Below are 19,696 nucleotides of genomic sequence, written 5' to 3' on the forward strand. Positions count from 1 at the left end.
CAAACCAAACAAAGCCTGGAAAGAAAAGAATTGAATAATAAATTTGTCGAAGGCATACCGATTAGCGGGGCCTCTGAGATGGTTTCTCCTGAAAGCCTTCCTTGGGTGTAATCAAAACGTACCTACAATTGGAAATTCGTTAAACTCTAACAGAGCTCATCCTTACTCAAGGCAAAAACTTCCTTGGGGTTCTGTAATTTGTGGCCACCTTTAGGATCAAGTCTCCTCTCTGTAGCGCCAGATGGTCATGCCTGTCTACTTTTTGTACTGCACCTTTTGCATTAGACAACTTACCTTTAACATCAGTATCAGGGAAATAAGTTTTTAGCTTGACCTACAAAATTGCAACAGCCTTAGCTCCACTATATAATGTGAAAGAGTTCTTACAGTGATAAAATGCTAAGAGTGAAAAAGTTCTTACATCAATCATAAGTCTGGCCTATTGCAAGACCTCCTCCTCTGTAGTGCTCCACTATATTTAGTGTAGGTTCCAAGCTCAACAGCAGAGCCAATATCTCCAGCCTGATCAAGGAATATACTTTGACTCTTTGAGTATGAGCACTCAATGCCAAGGAAAACCAAAGCTTCATATGTAGCACGGTTCAAATCAAGTCAAATTCTCTATCTCACCATGTGTTTTTATTATTTTTTAATCATCACCATCTATATATAGCTATCCATGCAAAATCAAAAATTAGGCCAAAAACAAACCCCAATCAGATCAATAACACACAACAAATACTAAAAAGAACATACCCACAGCAGATGGTACCAACAAAACCGTCAACATGCAAACCAACACAGAACCAATCCGACGAACACAAAACTTCTGATAATAGAATGAACACACAGAGAGTCTGCCGGACCACCGCCGATTAAAAACCCAGACAGGAGTTTACGAATTGGTGAAAGTATTGGCAATTTGGCATTAAAACAAAGATAAAAGACGATCAGGACAATTGAAACAGAAACCCAAAATCGATCATATACAGAGCAATGTCCTCACCTTGATGATTTGATCATATACAAAACAAAGTCCATACCTCGACGATTAGATTGAGAAGAGCAACACAGAATTTCATTCCACGAAACCCATCTCTCTCTGACTACAAAGAGTGACAGAGAAGATGGTCAATACTCAACACACTCGAACCCATCGTGCAGAAGAACCCATCAACGCCAGACGTCGACGAAAAACACAAACGGCAACAACCTACTCACAGATGTCAAATGCAGTTGTATAAAAACAACAGGTGTCCAGACAGAGCAGATAATGGTAATTTTGTAATTAGTTGCGAACCGAGGGCATATTCGTCTTTTTCCAAGCTGAATGAACAGTTGTAATGCCTTCCTGCTATAGTATATAGAACTAGAAATGTTACCCGCGCGCTGCTGCGGCATTTTCACTTGAAATAAATAGTAAACTTTATTGTCAATTTTACAATGGCAATGCACTGATTGAGGTTTGTATTTAAACTTTTGATAAAGGTCTATAATAGCAACTATGATCATAAAATATAGGCAATGACAATGATAGCATAACGGGCATATAAGATAGCATGAAATATACAGAAAAGGTATGCATCTTGTATACGTGATAGATATAGATCACCATGACTGTATTAAAAAGCAGTTGCAACCCCCCTCTGATGGATACCCATTGATCTACAACCTATCTTCTGTACACCAAAGGTGATTAACCCTAAACCTATCTTCTGTACCAAAATATTAGTCACTGCAAACTAATACATGATAGCAGCAAAGGTTGTAAACCTGGACGTTCACAATCGATCATACTTGCACAAAATGGTAGGCAAGACTTGGTTGGTTGCCTGCAAAAGAACAGGAGCAATACCACTTACTCCTGTTTTGACTTCAGCTAACTTTTACTTCCTTTACCTTTGTTGATTGAACAATAAAATCCAAATAAGGAAAAATTATTGAATGTTAAATAGACAGTTCAAGGTGAAAGTGTCTAATCTAATGTAAGAAAGAAGATATAACAAAGAAAGGAGCAGGTTGTTCTATGAAATAATAAGTTTGTTTTAAGTAATACCAATGAAAGATTTGTTTTCTATATACAGAAAGAGTGCATTTAGCAAAGAATCTTTTGCACTTAAGTTTGTTATATAGTGAAAATGTGCATTTAGCCAAGTCTTCATTTGCACATAAACAAAACATGCACTTTGTAAACTACACTTGTCCTTCCATACTTTCAAACTAAGCATTGCCTAAGAAAGCTATGTGAAAAACTGAGATGCACATATATGTATCTTTCAAGAAAATTAAAAAGGGAGATCATCTGTGTGTGTGTGTATATATATCTATACAAAAATGTCTCTGTCTCTCTGTTCCCATAAAATGTCTATATGTCTCTCTATCCCTAAACTAATACTATTATATCAAGAATACTTCCATACTCAGGTATTTAGACTTGGCAAACACAAACTGAAGATATGTTGTATATACATTCTTGATAGACCACTTACATTCTTGATAGACCACTTAAATTTGAAACTTAAGAATGACAACCTATGGTAAAGGTAGAGGAGCCTATGACATTGTTAAAGTTTCCTAATGTATTGTGCATGCTGTGGCTAGCTAGGCTCTGTAAAAATTAAAAACTAAAACTATCAGCACCCTGCTTCAACATTGGTTCAAATATCACTTCTTATGCTTTTCTTATTACCTTTTCCCATGTTTGTGATAAGGATGCTAGGGGATGCTAGGAATTTTCACGATTTATCTTGGCAAAACCAGAATTGTAATGAAGAGAACCATCACAAACAAAATGTAAAGTCACGAAGGAAGAGGGAAATACATTAATAAAAGATATTTAGGGAGAGAGCTTTCAAGACTCATTGAGTTTTTAACTCATGACAGCCAAAAAGCTGTTTATAAATTAATTACAAAGAGCTAAATAGAGCATAGACATGTACGCCATTTTGAAAAAGATAAAATCTATATAAACCATACTGTACCTGCAGATCAGTTATGTATGAATCATTTCAAAACAAAACCAATTACATCCATCAAACTTGAAATATTAAGAAAACAAACACTTTAATAGCAGAAGAGAAACACAAATCCTCATACCTGTCTCATGACGTATCATCTAGAGACCCAAATCTTAAAACCTCAACTGCAAAAAAGAAAAGAGGGGGGGGGGAACAAACTCAATTAATCTGAGAGCGAAGAAAATTGAATCCAATACCCCTAGCTGAAAAGAAAAGGAGACAGACCTTGAACAAAAACACAAACTATTTGAATGATATAATCAAGATTCAAACTAAAAAAAAAACCAAGAAGAAAACTTTGAACAGCGAATTTGTCAAAGACATACCAATTTGCAGGCACAAATAGATACTGCAACCAACTTCAATCACTTCAAGATCCCACAATCCAGTTGACACGACCCACCCTGAATTTCACCCTGAAACCCGGAGTAAGTCGTGCGGGGACCACCTCGCAAAAGCCTTTTCCATTTTGTCCACCCAAGTATAAGCATCAAGGGGTCCCTTGGCACCCTTAAACTCTCTTGCTCCAGCCTCATAAACTTCTCTCCTTTTCATCGTATGAGGTTGTGGAGCTCGATCCATGACATCCCTTAGCATATTCCCAATATCATCAACTAGTCCCCTGACCTCATTGCCCTCATCGGCATTGGTCGAAGTAGCCACACGGGGTTGCCGTGGGCGCCTAGGAGGCATAGCACCTGAGGAAGAAGAAATTTAGTAGTCCATAAACAAGACTAACACAACAATCACATATACCCAAATAACACATAGCATCAAAAGCATAAAATGCCAATGAATCCGCCGCGGTCGGATCATCACTCTATAGACACTACGTGCTACTTAGGCAAATATGATAATGACAAGGAAGCAGGAAAAGGAAACCTATAGCTCTGATACCAACTGACATGACCCACCCCGAATTTCACCCTGAAACCCGGAGTAAGTCGTGCGGGGACCACCTCCAAGGAAAATTTACTGAAAAGATTAAGAAAATCTCCCTTGTAGATGGACAACCCTAACTCGAAAAATTTCATATTACACTCTTAATTCAACACTTCCGAACATTACATAATTATCCTTCAGAAATTCTACACATAAAATACTATAATCCCAAAGTATTCAGAGCTACTTAATACAACCGGAAGCAAGAAAACACGAGTAGGTTGAACAGGTAACCTACTGACGAAAACTGGCAGAAATGCAGGTGACTATGCCTCGCCTCCTACTAGATCCAACCCGAACTCTGCAGACTGGGCAATTTAAAACGAAGGGCCCAGGGGAAAACATTTAATAACGTTAGAGTGAGTGGACAAAAATAAAATAATAAATAAAATACTTATGATTCCCCAATTTAATATCTAAGGAAAAATGTAATGCATGCCGCAAGCGATAAAACTTTTATCTCATAAAATATCGAGCCTCTCAGACTCTATAATATATGTATGTATTTACACTCGTCCATACTCTTTATATAAATTCATGGGTCTATATAGGGCTACTACGCTCGCGTCCAACGCTCACGTCACGCCTTAATGCGGTGCTACACTACGCCATCAAGGTGGACAGACGGGTGTATAAATATGTGCCCATACCCCCTATATGAATTAAACACTCATATAGGGCTACTACGCTCACGTCCAACGCTCACGTCACACCATAATGCGGCTATACGCTACGCCATTAAGGTGGACAGACACATATGGCTAGCTAGCATTTTCTATACATACTCTCTCATAAATACATATTTATATTCACCGAAAATCCTATTTTCGGTAACTCTCTAAGAGAAATAAAAGCGTCAAAATTAATTGACGTCAAAACTCCAACAAAAGGAAATGTTCAATCATGAACCATAGCATGCATATTATTTCAAATAAAAGTCCACTCACAAATTAGGCCTAAGCCTGATGTCGATCTGGGGCCTCGTCTGCTCGAGCCTCCTCACGTCCTGTTCCAAATATAATATTAATTTCCCAACCAATAATCCAATATTTAATCAAAATAGGCAAAATTACCCGAGAGCCATAATTACGCTCATCATTGCCTAAATTCGATATTCTTAAATCGGAATGATCCGAACTTAAATATCATACTCAACAGTCGTAAAAACAACCTCTCCAAAATACGACTTAAATCCTACGGCCGGATTCTACATTAATTAACCGCCAAAAATACCAAACTTCGGAAATTCACAAACCTATCCAAATCTCATCCAAAAATTCCATAAATCACATCAATATACTCCTCTTAATATTCCACACTTAAAACCCTAAAAATCTCCTAACCGACGGCGCCGGCGCCGGCGCCGGCAGCGGCGGCCGGAGGCCAATTCCAGCGACCTCCAAAACCTATGAAATTTTGACAGAATAATCTCCTCATCATGCTCTACAACTTTCATGACCAACACATCACCCAATTCCAAGCCTAACTAGGCTAATCGAACGAAAACAACTTAAAAGCCCTAGAAATTTCAACTCCACATTTCTCCTTACCTAGCTCAAGAGGGAGGGAGCTGCTTGGAGGGGTTGCTGCACAAGAGGAGGGCTACAAAACCGTACCAAGCTTGCCCGGATTGGTGGCCGGAGGAGGGAGTTCCGGCGACCGGAAGTTCGGGACAGCCTATCCTTTCGCGCGGCACCGCTCTCTCACGGCGGCGCTAAGGGGGCTACTACCGGCCTAGAATGGAAGCTGGGTTGGAGGCCGTTCGATTGGGACCGGTGCTGCGGTCTGGGGCGGCCGGACGGCGGCGGTCTGGCGGTCGGAAATCCGGCAGCGGGAGGGCTCGGGTGCGGGAGCGGGTGAGGAGAGAAAATCGGGAGGAAAAGAGAATGGGTTTGGGCCTCACACCCCAAACCGGTCCATCACCTATATACTACCCAATTCTAAAATAAAACACCCCGAAAAAATAATACCCGAATAAAAATTACCTTTTACTAGCTAAAATTATTATTTTTACCGTCGTCGTATTTTCCTTATACGAATAATCCTCCGCACATAATCGTCCCCGAAACCCCTCTAGGGACCAATTAACTATTAACTCAATGATCGAGACGGTAAAATTCTTATTATAATCACGCTAGTAAATAAGGTAAAAAATATAAGGGTCGGGATGTGACACCAGTATCTACAAAAGACCCAATCAGTTTGAGACTGAGGTAAACCAATTCAGATCAAGAGATGTGAGGAGCGGAAAGGAAGAGTTGTACTGACTTCGTCAAGCAGTTACGGTAGCGTAGAAGTAGAAGAGTACAGCTAGATGATAACCTTCACTTCCTGTGCTCTCTTTTCTCTCTCAATTCTACATCAGAGGAAGAGCCAGAAGAGTCCAGCCAAACCCAAACAAAAAAAAACCTTTATACTTAGGGCGACCCAGAGAAAGGAGACGGTGATGGCACCGGTGGAATAGGCATCACCTCCGCCAGAGGAGACCCCACAATTGGCGAAGATGGTGATGACGACATGCTCCTTCATGTTGACAGAGTTTTGGCCATGAACTTTCCGATTGGCAAGATAGCGATTTGCATGAGAATGGCGGGGCGACGAAGGGAAACCTTTTCTGAGTTTGTATCGTACAGAGCAAGAGAGAACATGAAAGATCGAGAAGAATGGTGAGGCACCAAAAAAAAAAAAAAAATTTAATACCCATGCCCAAAACCCTGAGGGCACATACAGGCCCAAACCCAATACCAACAAAAAAAAACAACAAAAAAAAATACCTAGTGAAACAATCAAAGGACACTGTTCTGAAGAACAGTAACCCTTCGTTGACATCATCTCAACACTGAAATGCAGGCCCGACCCAACACTGCTCCATATAAACAGTTGCCTGAACAATACGCTATTAAAGGCTGACATCATCTCAAAAAATGGTATATATTAAATAATGATTGATCCATTCTTTGGACTAGCTAAACTTATTACTTACGTCTGTACTGATCCCATGGAATCAATTTGTCTTTGCTATTGATAAGGAATTAATAGAGTGGGAACACAAGAGCAAGATTGATGGAAAGATGCACGCTTGCGGTCACGATTCTCATGTAGCAATGCTACTTGGCTCAACCAAGTTGCTTCAACAGAAAAGAGACGTGTTGAAGGTAGATCAAAAGATGCAGATATTTTTTGTTTAGCTACTTTGTGGGTGTTAATATTTCAATATGTGTTGTAAATAGTTATTATTTAGTGGGCATTCTTGTAATTAGCTGACTAGGGTTGTTATTGTAATTTATCTCATAGCCTCATCTCTATATAAGAGATGGTTCCCTACTCAATAATACACACATATTCTCTCATTCTCTTGGTTGTTTCTCTCATTTCTCACTCTTTTACTTTTGTTTTACAACACATTATCAGCACGAATAGTTCTAACGCTAAGGTAGTTTTTATGCAGCATGGAAGAGAGACCGTTGATCAATCGATGGAAGAATCATTCAACATGGTTAAGAATTTCAATCACAAACAAGCTCTCGGATTGGATTAGAAGTTTAGTCCACCAATATTCTCAATTCTGACACATAAGATGAACACTCATTGATTCGCTCTGCATCGAGTAAAGTTTTCTAAATTCTATTATAATTCATGTTTCTTTCAAACCTTAATTACATGAAAAACCACCCTAAAGCATGAACCATATATTGTTGAACCATATATTGTTTATGTTTCGATCTTGTGATTTCATGCTTATTACCTTTGGTTGCATATTGAAAAATTCATCTACGATGCATGAGCACCAAATATATTTTATTAGTCTATTTGGTTAATACATATGAACATGAAATATCATATAAGTTTTCTTATGTTATAAGAATTGGAAAAGAAAAATATAGCACCAAAAGGAAAATCAATACGGAGGCCAGTAGCCACCGAAATCAACCTTCGCAACTGCCTAGTAGTGCATACAAGGAGGCACATGGATCAGCAAAAAGTATAGTTTTTCATGACATCCAAACTCAGGATCATGCATGCATTCCGGAAGTAGTGCTTGTAACCATTAAGGTTTTACCATTAATTTGGTCAATGATAACAGACGTTACCTATATTCCATATTCATTATGCCTGAAGCATTTAGTGATAAGAATGAATTAATATTGCTCTTAATGGGGTTTAAATAAAATCCGTTAGTAAATATTACGTCAATGGTATAACGACATTTCAGTGCTAATTATGTTACGTTAGTAAATATTGCTCTTAATATGTATATTTTGTCAGTTACAAATTTAAATTGTGTCAAATTCAACATGTCATTTAAGGACATGGAATGCCAGAAGCATTTACTAATTTACAATACGTTATCAGCACGAATTATGGTACAAGAATTATGCAACAAGAATTTAATATTATGCTACAAGAATTATGGTACACGTTATCAGCATGAATTATGGTACAACCCACATTATGCTACAAGAATTATGGGCCAAATTATTGTGCAAATTATGATAGAAACGTTATGAATTTAATATTCGGTTACGTCAATTTGAATAATTGTCATTATAATTCATTATGCTAAAAGCATAAATTTTGAGTTTAATTACGTAATTATTATATAAACGTTCTTGACCGCATTTATTACTAATACAGTAATACATAATGTCATAAGCATTAATGGGATCTAAACCCATAACCGCTACATAAATGATATTTACTATTGACTTTATGTCGGATCCTAATTTAATGTCAATTACGAATTAGAATCATATTCATTTCAATTTGACGTTTATGAGGGTATAATGCCAGAAGCAATTACACATTTATAACCCATAAATTGTGCTTGAAGCATTAGGGTTTAATTACACGATTATTACATAAATGTTATGCCAGAAGCATTTATCCAATTTAATACTTATGTGTAATGCTAGAAGCATTAATGAGATTTGAACTCATTGCCTTTGGTACTTAACCGCTGCATAAATGATATTTATTTAGTAATTTATGTCATATATTAACTGTCGATTACCAAATTCAAATCGCGTCAGTTTTATTCAATTAGTCCTCAATTATGTTATCGTTTATATCGATAATTATTATAAGTATTTAATGACACATTAATGCCAGAAGCAATTGGTGATGCAAATGAGTTAGTTTTGTAAGTAACCGCTACGTTATTGACATTTATTGTTTCAGTAAATACCAATTGTATTGCATATAAATTATGTCAATGAGAATTAAATTATTTCCGTTATAATTTAATTTATTTCGGTTTCATATAATTTCTTTCACATTAAATTTGTTTGTTACGATTTAATAACATATATTGCATTGGTTTATGTTATATCAGTGAATATTAACGATGTTAAGTCAAAAGCTTAAATCAAGCTTGTATATACACGAAATTGAGCCAAAAGCTTGACACAAGCTACCAGGCTAGCACAGAAGCTCGCCATGTGTCGCCATGAGTCCATGACAATGATTATAACTCTTCTCAAACTAGGCTCACCCAGTTGGATGCGATGTCTAGGCAAGTACTTTTGAGGATGTGTACTTAAGTAAGCCTCACTCCACCACCTCATCATGGCTTACCTGGTCGTATACAATTGAAGTTACCGAAAGGGTTGATTAATAACATTGCATTTCTTGGTAGACCATTCTTAGCCCAGTAGGCCTACTCTCCCTCTACGAGACCTAAAAGCCCAGCATACCTCTCAGATTGTGCCCCGTAGGCTTGTAAAGTATGTAGAGGCTAGGTTGATTTATTTCACTTTAATTACAGTCAATTCCTTTGGTCTAGCAAAATCAAACAAAAGGAAAATAATCTAATGACACTGGTTTTTCGTACCTAGTCATTAGGTATGTCTATAAGACTCTCCAAATATTTTCTCATAATGGTTGTTGTTAATATATTCACCATATTTAATGTGTAGTTAATTGCCATAAGCATTTACACATAGTTACGTGACATATTCACTATGCTAAATTAGTAGCGTGGAATTAATATCATCAATTGCTACATGATTATAATTTGAAAATACATGTACCTAATGAATCAGTAGTTCAAAAATGAACCGATAGTTCAGAAATGAACCAGTAGTTCATGTATAAATCGAACATGTAGTTTCAATAAATAACCCTCTTAAGAAACTTGAAGTTTCATTCCAAAATTCATCAGACATGATAACATCGGTAGCTTTTATCATGTTAATTGGTAGTCTCCAGAAGAAATTATTTGAAGTAGACATCTTCCTTGCCTGAAGCAAATCATAATTAGAGAATATTGAAATAAAAAGGCTTCATGCCCTAGAATCTAAATCAAAATTGATATGTGTTATCAATATTAAGGAACTGAGCATTATCGTCTGGCTGATGAGGCAAAATACCTCTACGTTTCAGAAGAACGTTATCGAAAGGTAAGTTCATTGAAACCAATACTTAAACGTTGAAACCACCAGAAAAATGGTGTAATATCTTTGCATAACCTTCAAATGTGCGGCCAAAAGCGTACATTGAATATATTCAAATTTATTAGCTAGCAGCTAAATGATTCGAGCAAATACTAGCTATAGTATTGGTGTTTGATGCACCCAGGAAAAACATATGATGCACCGTATCCTCAACTCAATTATCACACGGGCATCCCCCTTAGAATAAAGGTCTTGTCTTTAATGACACATTATGTCAAGCTGCTCGTTGAGAATGTTGAATACTAGACCATCACATACAAAGACTAAAATATATACTATCTCTTTATGCACAGAATGCAAAGGAAAATACGTGGACCTATCCAACCACCATACGGACCAGTTATATTAATGGTTTCGGTTGATGCATCGACAAAAGTGATCAGATGTCACACTATTGTCCACATGAAAATGATGCGTTTGCTAAACTCTCACCCATTAAATAGAGGGTACACCACTCGGATTATCCCATAAAATCTATAAGACTTGATAATGCTAGAGAGTTTACATCAAAGATTTTCGATGATTATTGCATATCCCCTGGGTTTTGTAAAACATATAGTTTCCTATGTTCAAACCTAAGATGGTCTCGCATATAGAACCTTGGTAATGCGTACCAAGCTTCTACTGTTTGCGTCAGGCTATGCAATCTTGCATGCAGCCATGTCGGTCCAGTTGAGGCCCACTACTACCTTTCTTACTTCGTGTTACAGTTGGTGATTGGGTGTGAACCTGATGTTTTTGCACTTACACACATTTGGGTTTGTAGTCTCCGTGCCAATTGTGCCGCCACAACGTACAAAATTGGGTCTTCAACAAAGGATGGGCATATATGTCAATTATGAACCCTATCCATTATGTGCTCCTTAGAACCCTTGACAGGAGATCTCTATATCGCTAGATTTGCGGTCGTCACTTTGATGAGATAGTCTTCCTGCTGTTAGGGGGAGATAACAACGTCACCGTTCCTAATGAACGACTTGTAGAATGTCACATCTTGATCCCCAAACCGCACATTAGGTTCGAACGATTCTTATCCCTAGAAGAGGGTAAACTTGGCACAAATAAATCTTTTTGTCATCTCAATCTCAAACCAATTCAACTCACGAGATTAATCTGGATTATGGGTTCGTTCTAGAAAAGACGAAGTTGGGGGACGCTCCAACATTTAAACCCACTCCCGAGAATAGAAAATCTCGGTAAATTTAGTGAGATATTGAATCGAAATGAGAATTCATCGATGATGTGTTTGTATTTACAGTGGCCACCGAAATTATAATAAGCGATGATGTTGAACCTTGCTTCGTTGATAGATCTTAACGAAGAGATGACTGGCTAAAAAGGAAAGAAACAATCCATGTCATATTAGATTCCTTAACTAAGAGAAAGGTGTTATGGGCCTGTTGTTCCCACACCTACACATGTTAAACCTATATTGTTTAGATGGGTATTTGTAAGGAAGCGTAATGAGAAAAACGAGATTGCGATATAAGTCTTGTTTAGTGGCGCAAGGATTTTCTTAACGCCCTGCGATTGATTACGAGGAGACGTACTTTCCCGTAATAGACGTCATAACGTTCCATTACCTTATCAGTTTGGTAGTTTCCAAATAACTGAATAAGCAGCCTATGAATGTGGTAACAACTTATCTCTATGGGGATCTGAATATAAAGATATACATGAAGTTTCCTGAAGGACTTCTGTTACTCAATGCAAATAGTTCTAGACCACAGAACATGCTTTTCATTTGCTAGAGTAGTTCACTTTAGGGGTTCAAACAATCCAGACGGAGTTGGTATAACCGTCTAAGTGAATATTTGCTTGGGGTGGGATATATGAACAAATGGACTATGCCCATGCATGTTTTAAAGAAACAAATTCCGCGTTTGTAATTTGTGGTAATTTATGTCAATGACATGAATTTGACTGATACTCTTGAAGAGATTAAGGAAACTACAAAACACCTGAAATCGGAGTTTGAGATTAATGACTTTAGGAGACCAATATTATTTGGTCGACCTGAAGTCGTGCAAAGTGCAGATGGAATTTTGATCCATCAATCAAATTAAATCTAGAAGATGTTAAGATACTTTGATGAGGATAAAACAAAGTATTTAAGCACACCTATAGCCGTCCGAGGTCTAAAAACACTCGTATTATCGTGCAGATAATAACGAAGAGATATTGAGGCCAGAAGACTCATATCTAAGTACAATAGGCGCATTATTGTACTTGGTTAAATGGTCTTGACCGGACATCTCATCTGATGTGAATTTGTTAGCTAGATATAGCTTTGCGCCAACAAGTCGCCTCCGTAAATGACATAAAAGACAATTTTTCGTTACTTTAAATGTATGACGGAAAATGGCTCGTTCTATCCCTAGGCATTATGGAATGGATCAACTGCCTATGATCCTTGGAATGATGTTTTATTTGTTAAATATGCTGACATGGGTTATGTAAACCCACACAAGGCTTATTCCCAATTGGTTATGTCTTTACTATAGGGAATACAATAATCTTAGAGGTATATAAAACAAAAACCTCTTTAAATCATATTGACTATTAAGTTATTCAAGAAACATGATTAATGTAGTAGTTTTACCTAGTGTGTAGTTTTCAGGGGGAGTCAATATTAAGGGGAGTATCCTGAACCATACTCTTGACCATTGTGTACTCTTTTTGTCCTTCGTCCAGGGTTATTTTGTCCCACTGGGTTTTGTTACATGGCAAGGTTTTAATGAGGCACATATGTAATTGGTCACCTTGCTCATGTTGCATCTTAAAGATGCCTTTATTTGAAATATATGCATTTGCTCATCTTTTCCCTTTGACCACGGGTTTGTCCCACTGAGTTTACCGGACAAGGTTTTGGTGTAGCAACTATTATGTATCTATCTCCCACAGACTCACATCTTATGATCCAGACTAAATCGCTTCACCGAAATCAAGGGTTCTGACTGTCACTGCTACTTGTGCGTTGTACTCTTTTCTCCTTCGACCAGGATTTTTTTTGTCTCATAGGGTTTTTATTACTTGGCAAGGTTTTGACGAGGCAACACCGAAGCACATATTAGGGGAAGCTAATAACAGAGAGTACCCAAGAGGGAGTGTTGTAAATAGTTATTACTTAGTGGGCATTCTTATAATTAGCCGACTATAGTTGTTATTGTAATTTACATCATGACCTCATCTCTATATAAGAGATGGTTCCTACTCAATAATACACACATATTCTCTCATTCTCTTGGTTGTTTCTCTCCTTTCTCACTCTTTTACTTTTGTTTTACAACAATATGTGATTTAAACTAGTGTTTCAGCCTGGAGAAGAGGGTAATGCTGGTGCTTACCATATGTAAAAGATGATGTCTTGCATGATATCGATGCAATCTTGAGTATACATGTGTTTCCATTAGCACCTACTGGTGCCATAGCTTCGAGGCCTGGTCCAGTGTTTGCTGGTGTAGGGCTCTTTACAGCTACGATATAAGGGAGAGGAGGGCATGGAGCAGCTCCACATGAGACTAGGGACCCTATGATTGCAGCAGCCTTTTCAACCATTGCTCTCCAACAAATCGTGTCTCGGGAGACCGATCCTCTTGAATCCAGAGTAATCTTAATTGCTTCATTATTCCTGTATCATTTTAGAGGAAATCATGATCATACTAATCTTAGAAAAGACTAGTGGCCAGAGAAGAGAAAAAAATAAAAAGAATAAGACTCATAGTTTAGCCAACCTCATTTTAACATCAGTCCATCTGCCAAATATATCAGTTGAGTGCTTTCAAAAAAAATATACCAGCGCGCTGACTAGCTGAGTAACAAGTAGAATAAGGCAGGTGTAGCTTTGAGAACCTGATAATTATGATCCTTTCATTTTGCATCATTTAGGTGGTAACTGTTGGGCACATAAATGGAGGTCAAGCAGGAAATGTTATCCCAGAGACTGTGAAACTAGGCCGAACTTTTAGGAGCTTTAGTTCTGAGGGTCTTTCCCATCCCAAACAAAGGATCAAAGAGGTTTACATTCTATTATTTCCATAACTTGTATGTGGCGTGTTCAGTCTCGGTAAATTGATTAGATGCATTCCACACAGATCATAGAGCAGCAAGTAGCTGTGCATCGTTGTACTGCGGTGGTGGACTTCATGGAGGAAAAACCGATGCCTAATCCAGCAATGTTTAATGATGAAGCACTGTACGAACACGTAAAGAAAGTTGGTGAGGTCCTTCTTGGGAAACCTAATGTGCAGCTTATGCCAATTATTGGAAGTAGAAGCATGGTGGGATTAATCCATTGTCTTTTGGTTAATCTTATGTCTTTATTTTTTTACTGTTTACTGTACATTTTCACTGTAAAGGAGATAAAGTCTGTTTTATCTCAGTCATATATATATTGTAGATCTGTAAAACTCTTGTTATCAAGAAAGTATCAGAAAACCTTCCACAAATCTGTGTCAAGTTTTCTTCATGGTATCAGAGCAGGAATCCAAGGCCTGTCTCTGTATCTCTTCTTGATTATATCTAATTTCTTCTTTCCTCTGTGGAAGAGAAATTTGTTCAGAGTTCTTTCCTCTAATTTCTTTTTCTGATTTCTTCATCCTGTTATGGAAGAGAGATCTGTTGAGAGGTTTTTTGTACCCTCATCTTTTTCCGATGTTGGAATGAATCCAAATCGGTGTTTTAGATCTATGAAGGTGAGTAAACCAGAAGGTAAACCTTCGGTGAAACACCTGGGTAATCTCACAAGCATATGGAATGAATTTGTTGCCTATCTCAGCAAGAAGCAGATTCAGATCAGAGACAAAGAAGCCAATATGTCTGGGAGCGAAAGCCACTCTGCCATCCTTGAGAAATTTTCTGGGTTTCTTGCAGAAAATGGTTGTGTTTCACATGAAGAAGCTTCAGGTACTTTATCAACTTTGTCTACTGCTCTCACTGTTTGTGCTGAGAATGATTATTAGATTATAGACTCAGGAGCTACGGATCATATGACAAACAAACTTCAAAGTTTACATGATTTTGAACAATTGCCCATTCCTTCAAAAGTGTCTCTTGCAAATGGCCATGGGGCCTCTGTTTTGGGAAAATGAAAAATTGCATTGCTCTCTAATCTTATAGAGTCAGTTGCTTTGTATGTTCCTTCATTTCCCTTTCAGCTTTTATCTGTTGGAAGAATTACAAACACCTTAAAATCTCTTGTTATTTTTTCGCCTTATAATGTCATATTCCAAGATATCATTACCAAGAAAACAATTGGTGAAGGTTTCCTTTTGAATGGTCTTTACTATTTGTCCAAATCTTCTTTAGCTTCTAAGAGTTTTCAAGTTGGCTTTAGTTCTATACAAGATCAACATCTATGGCATAAGCGTTTGGCTCATCAATCGGAAAAAGTGATGTCTGTTTTGTTTCCAAATATGTGTAAGACAAATGATCAATGTGATGTGTGTCATTTGTCTATGTCTTCTAGGTTGCCTTTTTCTTCTTCCTTATCTAGGTCTAGTAATCCTTTCGAAATCATCCATTCAGACATTTGGGGTCCAGTTCTTGAGTCTTATGATGGATTCAAATATTTTGTAACTTTTGTTAACGATTTTACAAGGATTACTTGGTTGTATCTTCTTAAATTCAAAAGTGATCGAAGTTCTTAATGTCTTCAAAGACTTTCATAAACTTGTCAACACCCAATTTTCATCTCATATTCAAATTTTGAGATCTGATAATGGCTCTGAGTATATGTCCAATAACATGTCACAATACTTGAGCACAAATGGAATTCTACATCAGACTAGTTGTGTTGGTACGCCTCAGCAAAATGGAATTGCTGAGAGAAAAAATCGAGATCTTTTGGAGAAAACAAGATCTCTGATGTTTCAAATGAATGTGCCTAAGAAGTTTTGGTCTCAAAGTGTGCTCACTGCCACTTATCTCATCAATCGGCTGCCTAGTAGAGTGCTAGGTGGTAAATCTCCCCTTGAAGTGTTGAAAGGAAGGAAGATCGACATTTCTCACCTGAAAGTGTTTGGCTGTGTGTGCTTCGTTCACATACAAGCAAATAAAAGAGGGAAACTTGATCCTCGGGCTGAAAAATGTGTGTTTTTTGGGTATTCATCCACTCAAAAAGGATACAAATGCTACAGCCCCTCCTCTAACAAGATCATTGTTTCCAGGGATGTCAGATTCGATGAGAATAGTTCTTTCTTTGCTGGAAAATCAGATGGTTACAGTCAGGGAGAGTCTTTATTTGATTTGTTTCCAACTCTCAGTCTTCCTGTCGATGAGGATAGCAGACAATCTTTCCGTCCTAGTGTTGCAGTTCCAATTTCCATTTGTTCTGTTGATAGGGATGTCAATCAGTCTACCAATCCTGTTGCCCCAGTTTCAGAAGTTGAAGTAGTGATTCCACGTCCAGATGTTGATCATTCTGAACTCATTGTGCAACCTGTCTTTGAGCCGCCTTCTCCTCCTCATTCTCCACCTCCAGCTTTACCTCGCAGAAATCCTATACGAGATAGAGGTCCCCCACCAAAACTCAAGGATTATGTGACATATACTGCAAGGTACCCAATGACTGCTTTCATATCTTACAAAAAATTTTCTTCTGCTCATACTGCTTTTTTGAGTGCACTTGATAATAATCAAGAACCTCGAACTTTTGAGGAAGCAAATAATCATGATGTGTGGAAGCAAGCTATGGTTGATGAGCTTCATGCTCTTAATGAAAATAAAACATGGAGTGTGGTAAGGCTTCCTAAAGGGAAGAAGGCTGTTGGCCGTAGGTGGGTATACAAGACCAAGTTTCATTCTGATGGGACTGTGGAGAGGCATAAGGCAAGATTAGTAGCTCGTGGGTTTACTCAAACCTATGGAGTAGACTATAAGGAAACCTTTGCTCCTGTTGCAAAAATGAGCACAGTGAGGGTGTTGCTCTCTGTTGCAGTGAACCATGCTTGGCCTCTTTACCAAATGGATGTCAAAAATGCTTTCTTACATGGTGATCTTGAAGAGGAAGTTTATATGAAGTTGCCACCTGGTCATCCCCATTTTAATGATCCAGAGATAGTCTGCAAGCTTCATAAATCTATTTATGGCTTAAAGCAATCTCCACGTGCTTGGTATGCCAAACTGAGTTCAGTGTTAGAAGAAGTCGGTTTTTGCAGAAGCAATGCAGATTCATCTCTATTTGTTCGCATTGGCTCAACAAGCAAGCTTGTAGTTCTAATCTATGTTGATGATCTAATTGTGACCGGTGACAATGTTGAAGAGATTAACATTCTCAAACAATCTCTCCATAGCAAGTTTGCTATAAAGGATTTGGGGCCACTTAAGTACTTTCTTGGTATAGAAATGGCTACTTCTCATAAAGGTCTGTTTCTAAATCAAAGAAAGTATGTTTTGAATTTGTTAAAGGATACAGATATGTGGGATAGCAAACCAGCTAGCACTCCCCTGGACAGCAAGTTTCAACTTGATATAATGTAACTTGGTTAGTTGGCGAAGCAAGAAACAAACTGTTGTTGCTCGTTCTAGTGCCGAAGCTGAATATCGAGCTATGGCTTCCACTGCTTGTGAGCTGATATGGCTAAAGGGATTGTTGTCTGACTTGGGATCCCCAACTCGTCAACCAATATCTCTTCATTGTGACAATCAAGCTGCCATGCATATTGCTTCTAATCCGGTCTTTCATGAAAGAACCAAGCACATAGAGGTTGATTGCCATTATATTCGAGCTCAAGTCCAGTCCAAGGTTATTAAAACTTTTTACACTCGAAGCCAAGACCAGTTGGCTGACATTTTCACAAAATCTCTTTCCGCTGCTCAGTTTCATCGACTCTTGGGCAAGCTTGGCTCAATAAATCCCCTTGATCCAGCTTGAGGGGGAGTATTGGAAGTAGAAGCATGGTGGGATTAATCCATTGTCTTTTGGTTAATCTCATGTCTTTACTTTTTTACTGTTTACTGTACATTTTCACTGTAAAGGGGATAAAGTCTGTTTTATCTCAGCCATATATATATATTGTAGATCTGTAAAACTCTTGTTATCAAGAAAGTATCAGAAAACCTTCCACAAATCTGTGTCAAGTTTTCTTCACCAATGGTCATGGGTTCGGAGGATTTTAGCTTCTTTGCGGAGAGGATTCCTGCTGCAATATTTGTTCTTGGGACAAGGAATGAGACTCTGAAAGCAGACAAGCACCTGCACTCGCCCAGGTTTTTTATCAACGAGGAGGCTCTTCCAATAGGAGCAGCACTCAATGCAGCAGTTACAATTTCTTACTTGGATGACAATGATGTGATGACTTGGTAAGAAAATAAGAGCATGTATATGTATAGCTCTTAAAAAATAAAATGCAGTAAAACCCAGAAGTTATTGAAGCACAATCTCATTTTCATTCGGTAGCAATACCATTGTGTCAAAAATCAAACCCTATTAGGAAAAATCTCCAACCTTGTCATGGATGAGACTCTTTCACAGAAGCATCTCCTCCTTATGTTGATGGATTAATCACTGAAAACGAAATGATTTTCATTTGACATGAAACAATGTCGGTTCCTCTCAGTCTATCAGTATCAAAGGGAGAACATTTTGGTCATACAAGGAATGATCCCTAAATAATGGATGCAGGAAACAACAAGAGCTGAAACACGTTTAAATGAGAACCAAAACCAACAATAAAATCCATGGGAATCTCCACACCACAAATCCAAAGACTTCCACAAAACGTTTTTCAAGGAATATCACAATTACAAGACTATATCTTTACAATAATTCATTTACTTGCATTAGCTTCAATGATTTTTTTTTTCTCTTCTAAATTTGTAAAGCCAACTTTATCATCACAACTACTGCAGTTATGGTTGGAAACTAAAAAAGTTAGATATTAGACCAGAGATGGCAAAAATGAGTGCCACAAGACTTAGCTGGCCATTTCGCTGCCATGCCCCTGTGCTAGACTGCTAATCACCAAAAATGAGTGTCATAATCTTACTCACTAAAGACGGTTCTTACCAAAATTTGCATATACAAACTCATCACTCCTCTGTTCTGGTCTGTTTACTTGAGAATGAATTATTCGTTTTTCTTGGGATTAACGTAAGTAATCACAGTGACAGCAAAATAATATTGTTTCAATCTTTTGCTTAATGCAGCTGCACAGTTCTTGAAAGGGACAGAACAGCTTTCTCAGACACGTGTAGAACATCTGAATTCTGAGCTAGCACTTCTTGAACTCAAGTTTAAAAGACCCACACATGAGGCTCTTAGAATCCAAGAGGATTTTTGTTCTC

The 19,696-nt window shown here is 37.9% G+C and overlaps 1 pseudogene across 1 annotated transcript in view; it reads left to right on the plus strand.

Annotated features, from left to right (window-relative positions):
• LOC101296026 overlaps window positions 1-19,622 on the plus strand; it is a 23,317-nt pseudogene extending 3,695 nt beyond the window's left edge. The window contains exons 2-7 of the transcript XR_185115.1: window positions 6,989-7,121; window positions 13,712-14,018; window positions 14,300-14,428; window positions 14,506-14,673; window positions 18,507-18,712; window positions 19,559-19,622. The product of XR_185115.1 is annotated as an IAA-amino acid hydrolase ILR1-like (transcript). The remainder of the gene's footprint in view (window positions 1-6,988; window positions 7,122-13,711; window positions 14,019-14,299; window positions 14,429-14,505; window positions 14,674-18,506; window positions 18,713-19,558) is intronic.
• Window positions 19,623-19,696: the final 74 nt, after the last annotated feature.

Source organism: Fragaria vesca, linkage group LG6, assembly GCF_000184155.1.
Source record: "Fragaria vesca subsp. vesca linkage group LG6, FraVesHawaii_1.0, whole genome shotgun sequence".
Classification (NCBI taxonomy): domain Eukaryota; kingdom Viridiplantae; phylum Streptophyta; class Magnoliopsida; order Rosales; family Rosaceae; genus Fragaria; species Fragaria vesca.